Genomic DNA, 16,772 nt, shown 5'->3' with positions numbered 1-16,772 from the left:
TTGTCTGATCAAATTTACGTTTGACCTAATGACCTCGGTCTGCCTTAATATCAGTGGAGACAAGTAGGCACTGCTAAGGCATGGCTCATCTTCTGAGAGCAGAACTCTGACTCAGATAAAGCCCCCAGAAGTGCCTGTTTCTTTCCATTGATCATACAGGTCAGATATAAGTGCTCACATTACAGATATATAAAGATGGAGGATGTGAAGCCTCCTGTAGAGACACTACACTCAGTGCAGATGTGCTGATTCAGGTACAAGTCTTGGAACAGCAATAAATGCTCTCAGTAATGTCAGAAGATAAATTATAATCATTTATGTAACTTATTGTCTTCGGGCTGATATCTGATATCTGGTGAGATGCTCAACTTTTTACAATATGGAAACTCAACCTGTACACTGAGATCCATCATAGAATCTGTGAAATACAACTGACAGGAAAAGAAAGGTAAAATAAAGAAGGGTAATTTGGTAACCTCTTAAATGTTCTGGGTGAAATTAGTTTTTATCAATTTGGAGGATTATGTTTCCACATAAACTTTTATTGGCTGCAACATCTTTATTACTCAGATCAAATAGTGTCTGGTGTTCTGGATTTTATTTTGGTCTTGAAAAGATACTTGATTTTATTAGATTGCTTGATCTTGTTTAAGTGCAGCTGTTAATCAGTCCCTTTCTATGTACTTCTCTCTTCCTTTGTCTTTTCTGGAAATATATTTGTGTCATTAAGACCAAACTCTACTAATCTGAGTGAAAATCATCTTGCCCATTGCTATCGTAGGAAAACTTCACATACATTCCAGAAACACAAATGCTTTCCACATGACTCACATATATCAGGTAGCTGAAGGAAGATCTTGGTGGATTTGAGTAGCCTTGTTACGCTTTCCTCTGTGCGGTGTTTTAGATTCACTGATCTTTAACCTCACATGTAATTTTCAAGAAATTACTGAGGATTTGGACCTTGCCTCTTTAATCACATAAAAAGTATCAGATTATCATGAGGTCTTTTGTATATTACACTTAAATATATAGATGGGTGCTGTCAACAGAAACAGTTGTGAGATAACTTCCGTTTTGTTTTTCTGTTCATATACAGATTTTTTTCTGAGTTACTGAATCCCAAAAATGTTCTGAATCTTTTTTCTGTCTCTGTTTATGCAAAAATAAAAATAAGTGCTGAAAAACGACAACAACAAACCCAAGCAAACCCACAACAGGTATTTGTTCTTTATAAATAAAAATCTTGTTGTTTTCCAAATAGCTCTCTATCCACTGCTTCACAGTATAGAAATAAATTACCAATTTATGCAGAAAATCATGGAACAAGAATCAATGAGGAGGATGAAAAGAAAACTGATGTTGTGCTAATCTGCTCTTTCAGCATCTAGAATTGGACATTACAAAAATCTTAAGTTATTTTTACATGATCAAGGGTATAAGAAAGCTAAAAACAGAGTCAAATTAGTCATTGTGTATCTCTGTAACATACTATGTACCTGTATATTTTCGAAGAAATCAGCAATGTTCAACATATACAAGAGGATTGAAAGATATAGTTGAGAGTCTGCTGTCCTCAATAGGATTAGATCAAAGGACATATTGAGCTCTACAGTTGTTCATTTCCTGTTTATTGTAGGTGTCTAAGTACCTCCAATGGGTGTTATTAGTGGATAGGCAGTCAGCCCACATCGTCACTGTGTTCTTTACATCAGTCACACACTGTGAATTCCTTAACTGGCTGCAACTATATAAAGTGTTCATGAACAGCTGGAGTTTGTTTTTTTGTTTGTTTTTTGTTTGTCTCATATGGTGTCATTTCAGCTGCCAGGATAATAATAGTCAGACTTTCTAGATTGTCCCTCAAATGAATCAACATTTTTCTCTATGACAGGGCAAACCCAGTGGCTCTGAGCAAGCCAGTCTGGTTGAAGATGTCCCTGCTCGTGGCAGGGGGATTGGACTGGATGGGCTTTGAAGATCCCTTTGAACGAAAACTATTCTATGAATCTATGACAGGACTGAAATTCCCTTTATATACCTGTGTGCTTTCATTCACTATTCATGGAGGATTGTGCTCAGCCAAGAGGGATGGAATAGTGCACTTCAGAAAGACCAAAACTACAAATGTCACATTAAAGACCACATTTCAACCACTTTTATGGTTAACATGAACAGGATAACTGAGGCACTGGAAAAGCAATAACCTCAGGAAATCATCTCTCCTCTCCAGGTCCGTTCTGTGATTCTTCCATAGCTGGAGGGGAGCAGGAACTCAGTGAAGGGTATCGCTCTGCACATCTTGGTGCACATTAACCCAGATGAAGTGCTGGGCTCACAAAACAACAACGATCCTCTTAATTTGGTCCATTCAGAGCTGTGCACACTTCGGTTCACTGCGTGTCTGGGGCAGCAATGATTTTCTGATTTGGGTTGTTTGCAGCATGTTGACTTGCAGGATGGAAGAAGTGATGCTCAGCTGCAAACATCCAGCAGCATGTGCTCCTCTGTCAGCACACTGGCAAATAAATTAGCACGCACTGTCTCTTCCTTTCAGGATACCTCTGAATGCTGATCATCAGCTCATAGGCTCTTGCTTATATGGATTTTGCACCTAATATGCTTTTTGCAGCTAAGAATTGGATCTAAAAGGAGAAATTTCTTCACCAGCGCAGTGGGATTGCTGCTTCTGTAGCTATATTTTTCTTGTCCTTACCAGTTCATTCCAGAAGCTTAACAGGCTGAGCATGTCTTTGAGCTTGAAAATCTCAGTTGTGAAAAATGCAGTTCAACAAACTGTGAAACTCCTGACAGTACAGAAACAATATTAACAGTAGATGATGATTAGAGCTATTGGAGCCTGATTGTTAATTGGATTGTTACAAATGAAACAAACGGACCATTAAAAGGACATCAAATATGGTGGCTTGCAGTAGAGACAGCATTCTTTGGCAAAGACAAATTGTTCATTAAGGCCATATGAAGACTATAAGTAGCAGTCATTAACACCAAATTTCACTCTAATGGGATGCTCTTTGGTGCCTGGCTAATTTCCCTTCTTCTTGTGCTTCTTTTTTAATGTGTTTGCTCTGTATTTTCATTGAATTTGTCACTCAGCCGTGTGCACTGTTACCCTGACAGACTCCTGACAGCTTTTCTGTTTGCCTGTTTGTTTGTGCAGCCATTTCTTGAGTCACTGACATACACCAGGAGACCTGCCAATCCTTTTTAGCCTGGTGGCAACGCTCCAGTGCACATGAGAGCCCCCTACTATTTATCATCCTGCTTGTTTCTTCTTTCTGTTCCATTATGGCTACCTGCAGAGCCACAATGCCAGACCTAGAAATACCTGTTGTTTTGCACCCAAACTGCTGCTTTTCTCATTTGCCCTGCCCAGATCAGAAGCAATCCCACCAAAATGGGTGTAACACAAGCATAAACAAGAACAGGAGCAAAGTCCATAAAGTCCATAAAGAGATCCTCCACATATTCCAGGGTGGTATGCTAGTGCTCTAAGTCAGAGTTGGTTCTGAGGAAACCTTTCAGTTTGCATTTCTTAGGTGTTTTTTGACTAATTTCAGGATGGACCTTTATTTTTCTAGTATTTAATTTCCAGAGGAGTTCTGCACTAACGAGCATTAAGCACTCAGCAGTTAGCAGCAGCTTCTGAGCTGAGCACCGGGTACATTCCACCGTGTGCCCTGAGCTCCTGCCTCCATATGTCTCACATCAGTGCCCTAAGCCCAGTGCTGGGTCTTGTGTGCAGCTCCCCTGAGAGGCTTTTTTTGCCCTCCAAGGAGCAGGTGAGGTGTGTGTTGCAAACTCAGGCCTTGTCCCAAGACCCTACACTCAGTTGGGGATACGGGTATGATACACACCCTTGCTTAGGGTCTTGGAAATGCTGTGAGTTTGATGGATTTTTCCAAACTATACTGGCCACGTACTGACAGCAACAGCCAGTGGCTACACTGCCTCTTCTTCAGACCAGCTCATACAGCTTTGGCTCATCATGCAGCTCAGTGCAACACTAGATTTACCACATTCCATTACTCAGAGCCTCCTGGTGCACAGTTTTACTGCTGCTGAGAGAGTGCATGGACGGGTCCAAGTTCCCAAAACTCCAAGCTCGAGGTATTAAAGATACAGTCCCTCTTTGTGTATATTTGACCAGTTGTTTGTATATTATGTAGCAATGGGAAAATCACCCCAGTAGTTCTCATCAGGCATCTGTTGTGTCTATTTTTATACCTTGATTACTTAACCCATACTCCTAGCATGCAAACTAGCTGTAGTCTTTAGCAATAATAAGTATTCAATTCATGCCATGTATCTTTAAACACTGTTTTTGAACATTTTCCCAGTCTACTCATCCTCCTCCATACAAATACCACGTGTATCTTGTGCAGACCTTCCTCAGTCCTCTGATGGATGACAGGTGGCCTGCTCATTAGTCCTGTGTTTAATTGGTTATCAGTCACACTCTCAAGCTTACCATCCCTTGGGTTGCACAGCTGCTTTTATTGAACCTCACTTTTTTTTCAGGCCTTTCCAGCATTTCTTTCACCCTTGCTTGGATATGAGGAAGCCTCAGAAGATTTCTAAGGGCATGGTGCTGGTCAAGAAAAGAATGAAGAGCGGAGGGATGCTCCATTGCAGCTTTGTCTCAAATAGTTGAGGGACTTCTGGGGCTCACGGCAATGTCCTTTTAGCTTGATTCACCGTTCTTTAGTAGCTTCTATTGTATTTTTATATCCAGTAGGATGTGGCTGCATGTAGCCCTGCCTGTGCGTGCAGACTTAGTGCAGGTAATCTTGTAAATTGACCAAATGCTTATGTGCTTCTGTGATCCATGGGAAGCAAAATAACCAGGTACTGCTCTGGGGGAATGGGCTGTCAGCTTGGCCTGTAGCTTTACTTGAAAAATTAGACTGAATAAATTCTTATGGATGCTCTGTCACTCAGCTGCTGCAGCTGTGTAGCTTTGTGGAATTTGAGAGTCGTTGGTGTCCTTCAGAGACATGTTTATAGCAGACCCATGGTGTGATAGCAGCATCCATCTCCACGCAGACCTTGATTCTTCTACTGATATTGTGAACAGAAGTCTTTTCACATGAGGAAACCTGCTGACAAAGATTTCCCAGGCTGGGCAGGGTCATCTGCAGACAGGTGACAGTATTTGTAACGCAGTGGCCTGTGGTCTATAGGGACAGAAATGACTTTGATAACAGACTTACTTTCAGTAAAGATTAAATGATGCTTCTCTCCTGTTGGTAAGATTAATACATCATATGTATTCTACACTCTGTCTCTCAAGCTGTCTGGCTCAAATTTTGGATAATGGAAATGATGTTTTTTTCCTACTTTCTACTTGCGGTACTCTTCAGTTGTTGAAGAAATAGCTTTTCACAGGAGAAATCACAGTTTGCAATGTTTTAATCTTTGTAAACTCAGAAAGCTGAGGTTTATAATTACTTCCAATTATTTCTTATAACAGCCCTATCTAACCCTAAGAAGTTATTGATGTAATTGTGTTTGTTCCTTGTTAGGGAAATGATATCCTGTACAGTGTCTTGAGCAAAATTAATTGCTCCATCTTTTATTGATCTTTTTGGTTCATGCAATTGATTTACCTTTTATTACTGATTGGCTGATGATATTTACAATACAAGCTGATAGTTAAATTCTTTTCTTGTGCCAAATATCACAAAAGGAATTGTTCACCTAAATATTTTTCTTTGCAATAGCTGTTCAACTGATACAGAAAGGAGGTCTGTCACAATGGATAAAAAGCAAAGGTAACTTTTGCAATGGGGAGAGATAATTCCTGAGAATTGAATCTGCTTTCTCTGGTCACAGGTAGTCTATTCCCAATGGAAAATACTCTTCTTCCTAAAATACCCTTCTCTTGTAAATCTAAGTAATCAAGTTCAGTAAACCAGTTATAGAGAATGAATGATGGGCAATGAATGCAGAATGATACGGGATGTGAAGCTTTTCATTTTTCTGTGAAATGACTTTTTGTAATGCCACTTCTTGAGGATGTTCAAATTCATAGCTGGTTGGAAATTACATAACTGTTGAAAGACATAACTGGATGGTGAAGCCCTTTGACTGCTCTTAGTGTTTTCCAAGCCACCTGCGTGAAATAAATGGGGGTGAGGACTGAGTCCATCACTCAGGGTGTGTAAAGGCCACTCTTGTTTGACCTAAATACGGCATGGGCCAGAGTGTGATGCGCACAGTTCACTACCTACTGTAGCACTATATTCCTTTGTAGTACATCATAAATAAAAGAGGTTTTAGAATCTAGTCTAATAGTATTTAGCTCCAGTTGTGTTTTTCTTGCAGTAGCTTGAAGGAGAGAGCAGATGCCAGGCTTATTCAGACAGACCTTGGTGGCTTTCACCCAGTATGCCATTGAGTAATAGGAATTACCCTTATAAGACATGGTCCATACCCATGAATTACCTTCTAAAATGTCTGTGATTTGTGACAAAGAGTGAGTTTACCTATACTGTTTGACTGTCTGTGTATGTGAAATTTCTAAGTGGATCCTTACCCCCACTGAAAGGGATCTACCAATCTGGAGAAGTAAGGCAGAGCTACATTAAGAAAATGGAAGACCACTTGCTCTTTCCATTTCTTCTCTAATAATCTTCAGGCTCATCTTTCAAATGCAAATGAGATCAAATGCATATAGATATGTAGAAAGTTTTTCCAAAAGTAAAAGCCTTAAAACAAAAGCAATGCCCAAAGTGTCATTGCATAACATGAATTTAGCTGTGAAATGTGCTTGGACCCGCTGTCCTGTGTCAGTCCTGTGTTGGGGGACAGAAAGGGTTTGCAGACTGTTGTCTTATGAGTATCTTAACTCACTACTCCCAAGTATCAGCCTTGCATAAGATGTTGGTAATGTCTACCACCACCACAAGAACAGAAGGTGTTTGTGCTGTGTACTCAGACTGTTGGTAGCTTTCCCATCAATATAGCATCACAAGGAGCTGGAATTCAGCTGAATTTATATGTGATTTTAAGGGAGTTTTTTGAAATCAAGAAGGGGTTATGCTGTCCATAAAAACATAGCCTGGGAACCAGGACCCTAAATCAGCCTGCTCATGCTGAAGTTAATAGTAGTTTCTGCCTTCATTTTTGCATGAGCAGGACATGAGAAAGCTGCTTCCATGTAGGTTACTGAAGGCAGAAAATGATGAAATAATCAGAATTGGGCCCTTGGATTATTTGCTGCTGCTCTGTTCTAATCTTCTAACCTGCTGCTGCTTCTTTTTGTCAGAAAATGCAGAACGCTATTATTTTATTTTTCACAAATCACATGTTCTTATTAAACAGACTCAGGCACCTGGATCATTGCTCCTCAAGAGCTCCTTTGCATATCCTGTTCTCTGACTGCCAGCCACACTGACCTTCAAGCGCTTTGTGCAAAATGCTGAAGAATGACCAAGAGCAACATTTTAATAACTTCACTAGCATATTAAAATATGGGAAAAGAGCTACTTTATTGTGTGGAGCAGCTGGTACTCAGTCCAATAGGATTTACCAAAAAACTTTTTTGCTTCTGGCTTTAGAATGAGTCATAATTGATCCCAAGAGGACAGCTCAACTAATCTCTGAACAAAATAGAATTATGATAAGTATTTTGCAAAATTTAATTATTCTGCCCCTGGGAACTCACAGCCTTTAGAAGAGATCAGCTTCTTACCGGATTTATTTGGACTAGGGATTTGTAAAGGGACAAATCATGTTTAACTTCTATCATAAAACTATCTTAATTTTGGTCTGGTTAAAAAATTAATCAAAGGGCATATTCTTTACTCCAAATGACCTTGGAGTGCAGGCCAAGACCCAGGTCCTCAAAGACACACAATTGTCCAAATAGGAATAAAACATCTAACACTCACTGATTTTGATGGAATTATTTACTGAACTACCTTTATGCATCTGATACTAAATCCTAGTGGGGACCTGGGCTTTCAAGAGACACTCGCAAGCACCAGCTGGTGTATGTGATGCTGTGTAAATGCTGATGTTACAGAGCATTGAGAGATACACTGAGAGAGCAGCTCTGACACAGCTGCCTGTGGATCAAGTGTGGGAGACCAGTGGTTTGGCGAGCAGAGGCAGAAAGCAGAGCGATGTCCATGCAGTCAGACAGAGAAGAGTAATGGCTTCACACAAGGGGAGCAAAGATGGTATCTTGAATTTTTAAGTACTAGAAGAAATTTTCCATAGTTCACTACTGCTCAAGTGTGTTCACAAACATCCTCTGAATGCCATCTGTATTTTGTGGGTTCAGACATTCTCTAGAGCATCTGACAAAAATATATTGAGGCAAAGATCAGAGCTGGAGAGGTTACACATTAGAGTAACAGCAAATCTTGCTCAGTCAGGCAACATTTGGATTTTGATTCCCAAAACTACTGCTGGATGTGTGATCCCACAAAAAAAGAATTAATTCTTCCAGTGAGTGGTGACTCAAACAGTATATTCTTGGTTTATTTTAAGATGAAACACTCAGTGGTAAATAGGGTTTCTGCTCTTAGGCACCAGGAGAGAGAGTGTCCAGGAAAAAAATGTTGATGAGGTACGATAAAAACCTTTAAAATGAAGAAAACAAACAAACAACACAAAAACCACACCACAAACAAACAAAACAAAAAAACCACAACCAAACCACAAAACAAAACAACAAGGGGAAAACAAATATATTTTCTGCTGACTTCAAATGAACATTCAGTCTTTCTGTCTGTGGTGAAATAATCAAAATAATTGAAAGAATCTATCTACGTGTCTCACAGAAACAATGTATCTTCTAGTTAAACAGTGTAAATGTATTTTTGTTGGTAGGAAAAAATACATTGCAACTAGACTTTTTTCTCAATTCCCTGAGATTGCCTTAATGGGGACACTGAAGCTAAACAAGTGCTCACATGTATCAAATTAATTTTCAATACATACCTGACACAGGAATACTTAAAGATGGAAACAGTTTGGTGGGCATACGTTCATCCAGTCTGCTGTGAAATGTGGATTTAAATCCTGTAGAACTAATTTTCATAATACAAAAAACTCAAGGTCTTATGTTAAGTGATAATGTTGACACCAGGAAAGCTGTGGAGTCAGACTCTGGTCCGTATATAGCACCGTTATGACACAGAGTGGTGTGTGTGAACCATCAGCTGTGATTTGCTGGTGTTCTGATACACGGAGTGCTGACAGGAGGGATGCATCTCTGCTGTATGCGATGCCAGATCTACTTAGGGGCTGCAGATGTTGGAAGGGACAATTTGGAGCCAGATGTGGGAATCTAGCTGCTCTCTCTCATTGGTACAAACTGCACTGGTGCGGCTAGAGATAAACTTTGTGATAATCTGCAGGGTGGAGATAGAAACACCGTTCAGAGAAGGAGGAGGCACTTCTGAATCCTTAAAGGAAGGAGCCAAACTCATGGATTCAGTTACTTGGCCCCAGGTTTGGGGAAAACAGTAACTGTCTGCAGGTGAAAGGCTGTGCTGCCACTTGCTTATTGTGGAGCTGGTGTCCCAAGAGAGTCTGCATGATGAATGTCAGCACTAAGATAATTTTAAAGATGGTTAGCTAGTAAGATGTGCATGTATAATCAGGTATGCATGACTTTTCTTTGGTACAACTATGCTTTACTGGGGAGGTCTGTAACTTCAAGAGACTCCCATAAGCACTGCTTGTTGCGTTGTGGACAATATTCACATTATTAGCACTTTGGAGGGCTGGAGAAGGTGGATTGCAAAATATAAATTTATGGGTTGGTGTTTCACAGACCTCTCAGTGAATTTATTTGTCTTGAAAGTAGATTAATTTCAGCCAAATATAAATTCTAAATTCAGACTCAAATCTGGAAGTCAAGCTGGAGACTCTTTCCTATTCATCATGAGTAGCAATAGGAATTATTTGGGTCAAACTGCTCCTGTGAAACCCATTAGCTTTCAGCTGAACTGTAGGATTTCTGTACCTGGGATGAATGCATAATTTGCAGACAATGGTGTTATATAATTGACAATATAGCACACATATATCCCTGTAACTTCTGCTTTTAGTCTGCAAGATGATCTCTATTGTTGATCCAATTTCTCACTTTTTTTTTTCTTCATTGTTTATGAGGGTTTCCAACAACTTGCTTGCTTGCTTGCTTTGTCTCTCTCTCTTTCTCTGTCTTTTCTGGGGCTTTTTATTGACCCTATTGTGTGGCTGTTGTTTAAATGAATAATTGAGTGGATTCAGGGTTAAATATTGATTAATTGTTAAGGAGTTTGGATTCAAAGTGGATGGCTGTACAAAGGGCTGGCATATGTGAGGAAGGAATTGCCAGAAAGGAAAATACCATATTTATTGGCTGATTTTGTTATATATTACTACACAGCTTTAAAAATATAATGCTGTAAGCTTTTCAGCTTCAGATCTGATCTGCCTATAAAAGGACAGTATTATTTTCCCTGCTGCAAAGAAAGAATTATGTGACGTGCCTGTCCCTACTTGCAGAGATGCAAAGACAATCCCGCCAATGCATCCAGATGCTCTTGTCACACCATCATGTTGCCTGTTTGTATGTCAAGTCTGGTTGGTGTTTGAAATCCAGATCCATTTCCTAAACTATACACTCCTCATCAGTAAGAATCCAGTTTTCCCAAATGCTCAAACTGTGAAAGATTCCTGATACAAATGTATATTTGGAAGCTTGGAGTCTTTGAATTTATTGTGCAGCTACGTGGTCCTAATGGCAAAATGTTAGTTTAAACAGTCTGTGTGCTACTGAGATCAGATAAGTCACAGTGGTTAAGAACAGAATTGGAATAAATTTACTTAGCAGAAACAGTTAATAAAGGGCAGAAATGTCCTATAGGTTGTTGCAGCCCTATGGATCACCAGTTTTAGGGAGCAGGAGAATCTATCAACTGCATATCTCCCTTACTGTTTCCTGCATTGCTATTTCTTGTAACAGGAGATGATAGCTGTGTGGCAAGGGCAGTTACACTACTGAAATCAGTGGAGTTAGTTTAGATTTACTACAGCAAAAGTGGGATGAGAATTTGGTTTCCTATTTTTATACCTTAGGTATTTGTCAGTTCATGTTTTTGTCAGGTCTCTGCCTAGGTGGAGATTGGCCAGGAAGAGCTAGGTTTAATAAACAGGTAAAACCATTTCTGTCAGTAAGCAGGGGAAAAAAAAATCGGCTCTTCTGCTCAATTACCCATACAGAAAGCCCATTTTTCTTTCCCAACAAAACCGAGGAAGTGATTTTCATTCTGAAGGAAACTACAGAAACAACATGAAAAGTGCTTCTTCCAAGGATTTTTCTCCAAGGCAGATGCACCTCGCATCCCAATGACGGCAGAGGGCTGGTGTTCTGTGCAGTCCTTGTGCACCAGAGGAGGATGGGGTGTATTAGTTCTGAATTACAAATTAACAAGCTAAATTCTCATCTTACATTCAGATCAGAGTAATCAGTCTGTCCATCAGTCTCAGCAACTGGTGCTGCTGCCCATCGTTACGATACATTAGTACTCACCATGCAAAATTCACTATCAATAGCAGTTTCTGACTCTGTTCCATTATCATTCATATCACTATCAGACTGCAAACCCCATGTGGCTAAGACATGTACAGAGAATTAAAGGAGCCCTTTCTGTGTGAAATAACTAGTAAATCTCTGATGCAGTTGTCTGTTTTGGTGATTCTGATGTGCAAGCCTGGATATACAGTTTCTGGTCACATCGATTTATCAAATCAAGAGATGTCAGGTCACCGTCAGAAGCTCCAAATGTTTCTGTGCCTGTATGTGGAAAGACAAAACAAGGAGGGAATTCTGGCTTTGGCTCTTTTTGCTACATATTTTTGTTGAAAGTGGTGATCTGAGGCAAGCATGAATTTGAAGGGGAAAAGCAAAATTGCAGAGACCAGTGCTCTAGAGATTTCTGCTTCTCAGCATTGAGTAATACATTTCCACAAGCCAGCACATTGGCTTCTGCAAGGGGGGAACAAATAGGACCTTAAGGATTCATTTTTCTCCCAGACAGCAGTGTTTGCTGCTTTGTGGACAGGTTTGTAACCCTGCACAACAGCAGTCTTTATTACTTGCTTGGCTGCCATGACTGGTATCACTGCCTTCCTTGCTGTAACTTGGCTTTTTGTGTTGTGAAAGACCTGCACTGCTGGGGTGAGAAACAACCAGCAGGCTGGAGGAGACACAGCTCTGAGGAGGATGACCACGAGGAGATGTTCGGTCTTTTCTACAGCCAAACAAAAGACCTTTGTGTTTGTACTTTCCCATGGCAAACTCATGTCTTGTTATTTGATAAATCAATATCTCCAGAAATAATCTGGCCAGGCCTGGATATCAAGCATTGTCCAAACAGTAAACTACTTCAGAACTGTGCTGCATACCAGGGGTGAGTGGAGAGGTCATTTATCCACATCTGTACCTTCAAGAAGAACTTCCCTGTAGCCCGGCTGAAGCTCTCAGCACAAATAAATTCTCTACTACCCAACTGAGAACTAAAAAGCTGCAGTGAAGCTTGTCTGGTTGTAAAAGCAGCAGGACTAAACTAGCACTAAGTGCTTCCTAAAACTTCAGCTTCCCTTGAGCCTTTTTGACAATTCAGGTCCTTTCCTTAATGTGCTACCTGCAGAAGCACTTATGTCCAGCATTAGTTTGAAGAAACAGCAGTTTTGCTGTCATGACTTAAAGAAAAACCAAAATGCAGGCTTGGAACTTTGCAAACAGCCAGTGCAGGGTGCCACAAGAGTGTAAGAATGTAAAAGTGGCCATAACAATTGAGATTAAAAGTCCATTAATCCCAGCAGTGCATCCCATTGCTGCTCACCAAGCTGCTGTGCTCAGTTTCTGCAAAACCCTGATGTGGAAGGTCTGGCTTAGAAAAACCTGTGTTATGGTTGTATCAAGACCACTGAGTTTGAGGGGTCCAGCCAGTTGTGTTGTGTTTTCCAGACCTCTGCAGCTACCAGTGCTGATGAAATGGCTACAACAGCAGCAGCTTCTCAACTGACTACCCAACCAATGCTTGAATATGAGGGGAGTCAAATCTGAAACAAATCACATTAAATCTAATATTGCTCTTTTCCTTATTATGACTTCTACAAGTTTGCCTGGTGGATCTTTTCAGCTTTCAGGTTGTTAGTGATCCAGATCCCTCTATGATCCCTCCATCCTCTACAGTTCCCAAAGACCCTTTACTGAAAGGTTAAATGTTGCCAGTAATTCAGCTATTTCATCACTGGGTCCCTTAGAAGGAGTTGTCACTTGCTAGTGTTCACTTTGCCTGTTTGTACCATCAGGTCTTCCATGATTACTTCAGTCTCAAACATACCTACAGGCTACCAAAGGATAAACAAGACTTTGCCCAGTTTCTTCTGCAGCAAACACCAATATGAAGAATTTATTAGCTGCCTGGCAGTGACCTTGTCATCCCTGAGTGTTCCTTGTCTACTGGGATCATCAGTTGGCCCTACAGACTATCTGGTAAGGTCTTTTGATCCTGGTGTATTGGAAGAATAAATTACTATTTGTTTTAATCTTTTGGTTGATTGCTTCTCAGACTGTTTTTTCGTCTGTCCCTTTGTATTTTTGTGTTTACTAAACAAATTGATAGTTCACTGTTATTTTTATTATAATTATTTGGTTTGGATACAGTTTCAGTATGTTGAATGATGCTTTCTTAAGTCTACTGACTCCTTTTTCTTTGCAGTGTTGTCACACTTATTTCCTTTTATCCTTTTTCAAGACTTTCTTAATGGGTGTTATTTAGTGGTGCTGTGCTTCCAGTTTTGTATCCTTCAGTAGTCTCCATACTGACTAAAAGGATTTAATTCCCTCAGCTGCCTGTTTTAACTTTTTAACAAGCTTCCTCACTTTTACTGAAGCTGTCTATGGGAGTTTAGCTCTACTGTACTGGGTTTTTGTTGCTCTTGTAAGGACATTGAATCTAAGTGCATTTTAGTCACTGTTAAAGCGTAGGGCTTCCACTCTGCAAGTTTGAATCGGATCCAGTGCATCGCTCAGTATCAAGGCAAGGGTTGCTTTTCATCTCACCATCTGCTTCAACGAGTTACTGCAGATACATGAAATCCCTGATATATTAAGAATATAATTCCTGTTTCACTGAGGTCATGGCAATCACCATTTTAGAGGATCCACTCAGGGGAGCTGCAGGCATACGAAGTTCAAGCCCATGCTCCTGAGATTGTTCATTTATGGTCAACCTTTATCAGTGGGGTGGAGAATAACTTGAGGAATGGGAGCTATTTTTGAATTTTAGAGCATAATTTCCTTTTCTGTGCATCTCAGTTCATCAGCAGCCAGAAACTGGTCTTTGCTGAGAGGCATAATGCTGCTCCCTAATTCACCCCCATATGGGCTATTTGCCAGACTTGTACAGGGACCGTCTATCCACAGGGTGGCTGCATGGTGGGAGAGGAGGAGGAGATCTTAACAACAACCCAGAAGGAAAATCCCCTCTGACTGCAAGCCAGCTGCAGCCTTTGGGGGTGTGTTTGCACCATATGGCACCGCACGGCTCTGAAAAACAAACCTGACTGAGTAGGCTTTGCACAGCCAACCTCACATGTTGTTTCTTGCTGTTATTTCACACTTCTTAGGTACACCTCCGGGAAATCTTCAGCATATGCCAACATAACCCAAATATGTATTCTACTTTGTCTTATTTCCCCGCCCCTCCCCCTTTCTTTGGGGTCAGTAGTATTAGGTAGAAGCTTTAGAGTGAAAAACTGACATCTAATTTACCTTGTTCTGCACTCAGAGAAGGTGGTATTCTGATTTCGTATACAAATATCATGTTTCCTATTCTGTATGCATTGATGTCTGTGATAAGTTTTCAAGTGTTTTTAGGAGGAGCGGGATTATGGGTTAGGGCTGGACTAGTTTTTGCAGGAGAGAAAACCATGTTTCTAAATCATGAATATAAGTGAATCATCACAGGGTTCTTATCTTGTGCTATTAAACACTGCTATGAAACCAGCTCCAAATACAGCTGAGGTGAAAGGAGTCTGATGCCTGATGAACCTCTGGCATTTTTATTCTTGCACTGTGAATATCCTTAGATAAGATGAAAACTTATCAAGGACTAAAGATATAGCTATGCCATCCTGGCAAAACCCATAGCAAGATGAAGGTATGCAGGTAAGAGATGCTAACTGAGGGAAAATATTCTTCTACTGAAAAATATTACTTATTGTTTGAAAATAAAAAGAATCCAAGCCCCTATCACAACAACGATTGAGCAAAGACAAGTTCCAACACTGAGTTTCACTCATGCTGTTTTTCGGACACAGTTTGTCAATGGTGTCATAGTGTTGGCAGTAACTCAAGTGGACAGAAACCCATGAAGATACCTAATGACACATTCTAATTTCTGAATGTATTTGTCTAGTGGCTTGTGCATTCTTAATTATTTATCCTGCTGACCAGTTCTCAGCACTGGCAGTCTGTGTTGTATGTTGGACCACTCAATGGAGCATAAAAGAGTGCAGAGATCTGTGAAACAAAGTGAAACATGTTGGAATTCCCACTGTATTTCCCTGGGCTGTCAGATGACAAATATTTAATCAGTCATAGATCAGTAGAGCACATATTTCACCTGTCAAGGTCTGTATTTGGAAACAAAGCCTTGAGAAATGCAACCATTGCAATGCAACTCTTGTGAAGAGAGCGTAGGACTGCGACAACATGGCTGTTGTTGGCAGTCTTATTTGCAGACTCATGTAATTTTATTAGGGTTTGATTGCTTCTCCTAGACAATTTTATGAGGGTTTGTTTTGGTTTTTTTTTGTCTCTTATGGTAGATTTTTAGGGAAGAAGACACTGTTCTGTCAGGTCTCTCAACAAGTGCTCTTATGAACTCTGGATGCTATATACACTATTGGGAGCTTGTCCCTTTTACAGTGAATTGCAAAGCTGAAATGAGAAAAACAAGTTTGTGCCCTTTATTGCTTCTTTATGATGCATAAAAGCAGTTTCATTGTGTGTTCTACCACTGGGCTTTCAGCACAAATATCAAACTCTCAGTTACTGGTTTTGCTCATGAGCTCTGAGGACAAAAGGTTGCAAGGGACAGAAGTTTCACAATGGGCAGAAGCAGAACCTGATTTTTATTTGTCATTCAGCCCCTAAACTGCTGTGTAACTACCCAACTCTACTTTCTCTCTCTAGGTGTCACCCTTTTAAATGAAGGGAAAGAAATAGGTATGTTTAGAGAGTGGCTCTTAGATGCTATCTTTAGCTTGAGAAGAATTCCACCATTGATCCAGAAATGCTTTACCTTGTCATAAAGTAGATGCCCAAAATAGGTCAGATGAATCACTTAAACTTACGAAATGAATATCACTGACAGGAGAACTTGGTGCCTCTTTAGCCTTATGTGCACATAAACACATGACTGTGCAACAGAGAGAGCCACCAAGGCCACAGAGGCCTTCATCTGATTCCTGCAATCACATCAGCAGCACTGTCTGATTCCCATGGCACAGTTCTGCTTTAGTTATGAGTCTTGTTGTTTTAAGGTGAAAGCTACCACAGCTGCTTCCGAAGAAATCCTCCAGTTTTACATGCAAGAGCAAGAAACTGCTTGTAGGCAAACAAAAAAAATCAGCTTGGGAGATAGGATATGGCAGTACCTTCCAACTACTATATATTTAAGTTTCAGAAAAGCAATTCCAGATGTTGTGTGGATGGAGCTGGCTGATGGCCC

This window comes from Patagioenas fasciata, chromosome 2, assembly GCF_037038585.1.
Source record: "Patagioenas fasciata isolate bPatFas1 chromosome 2, bPatFas1.hap1, whole genome shotgun sequence".
NCBI lineage: Eukaryota > Metazoa > Chordata > Aves > Columbiformes > Columbidae > Patagioenas > Patagioenas fasciata.
The sequence above is the reverse complement of the archived record's forward strand: the minus strand, read 5'-3'. Positions refer to the sequence as shown.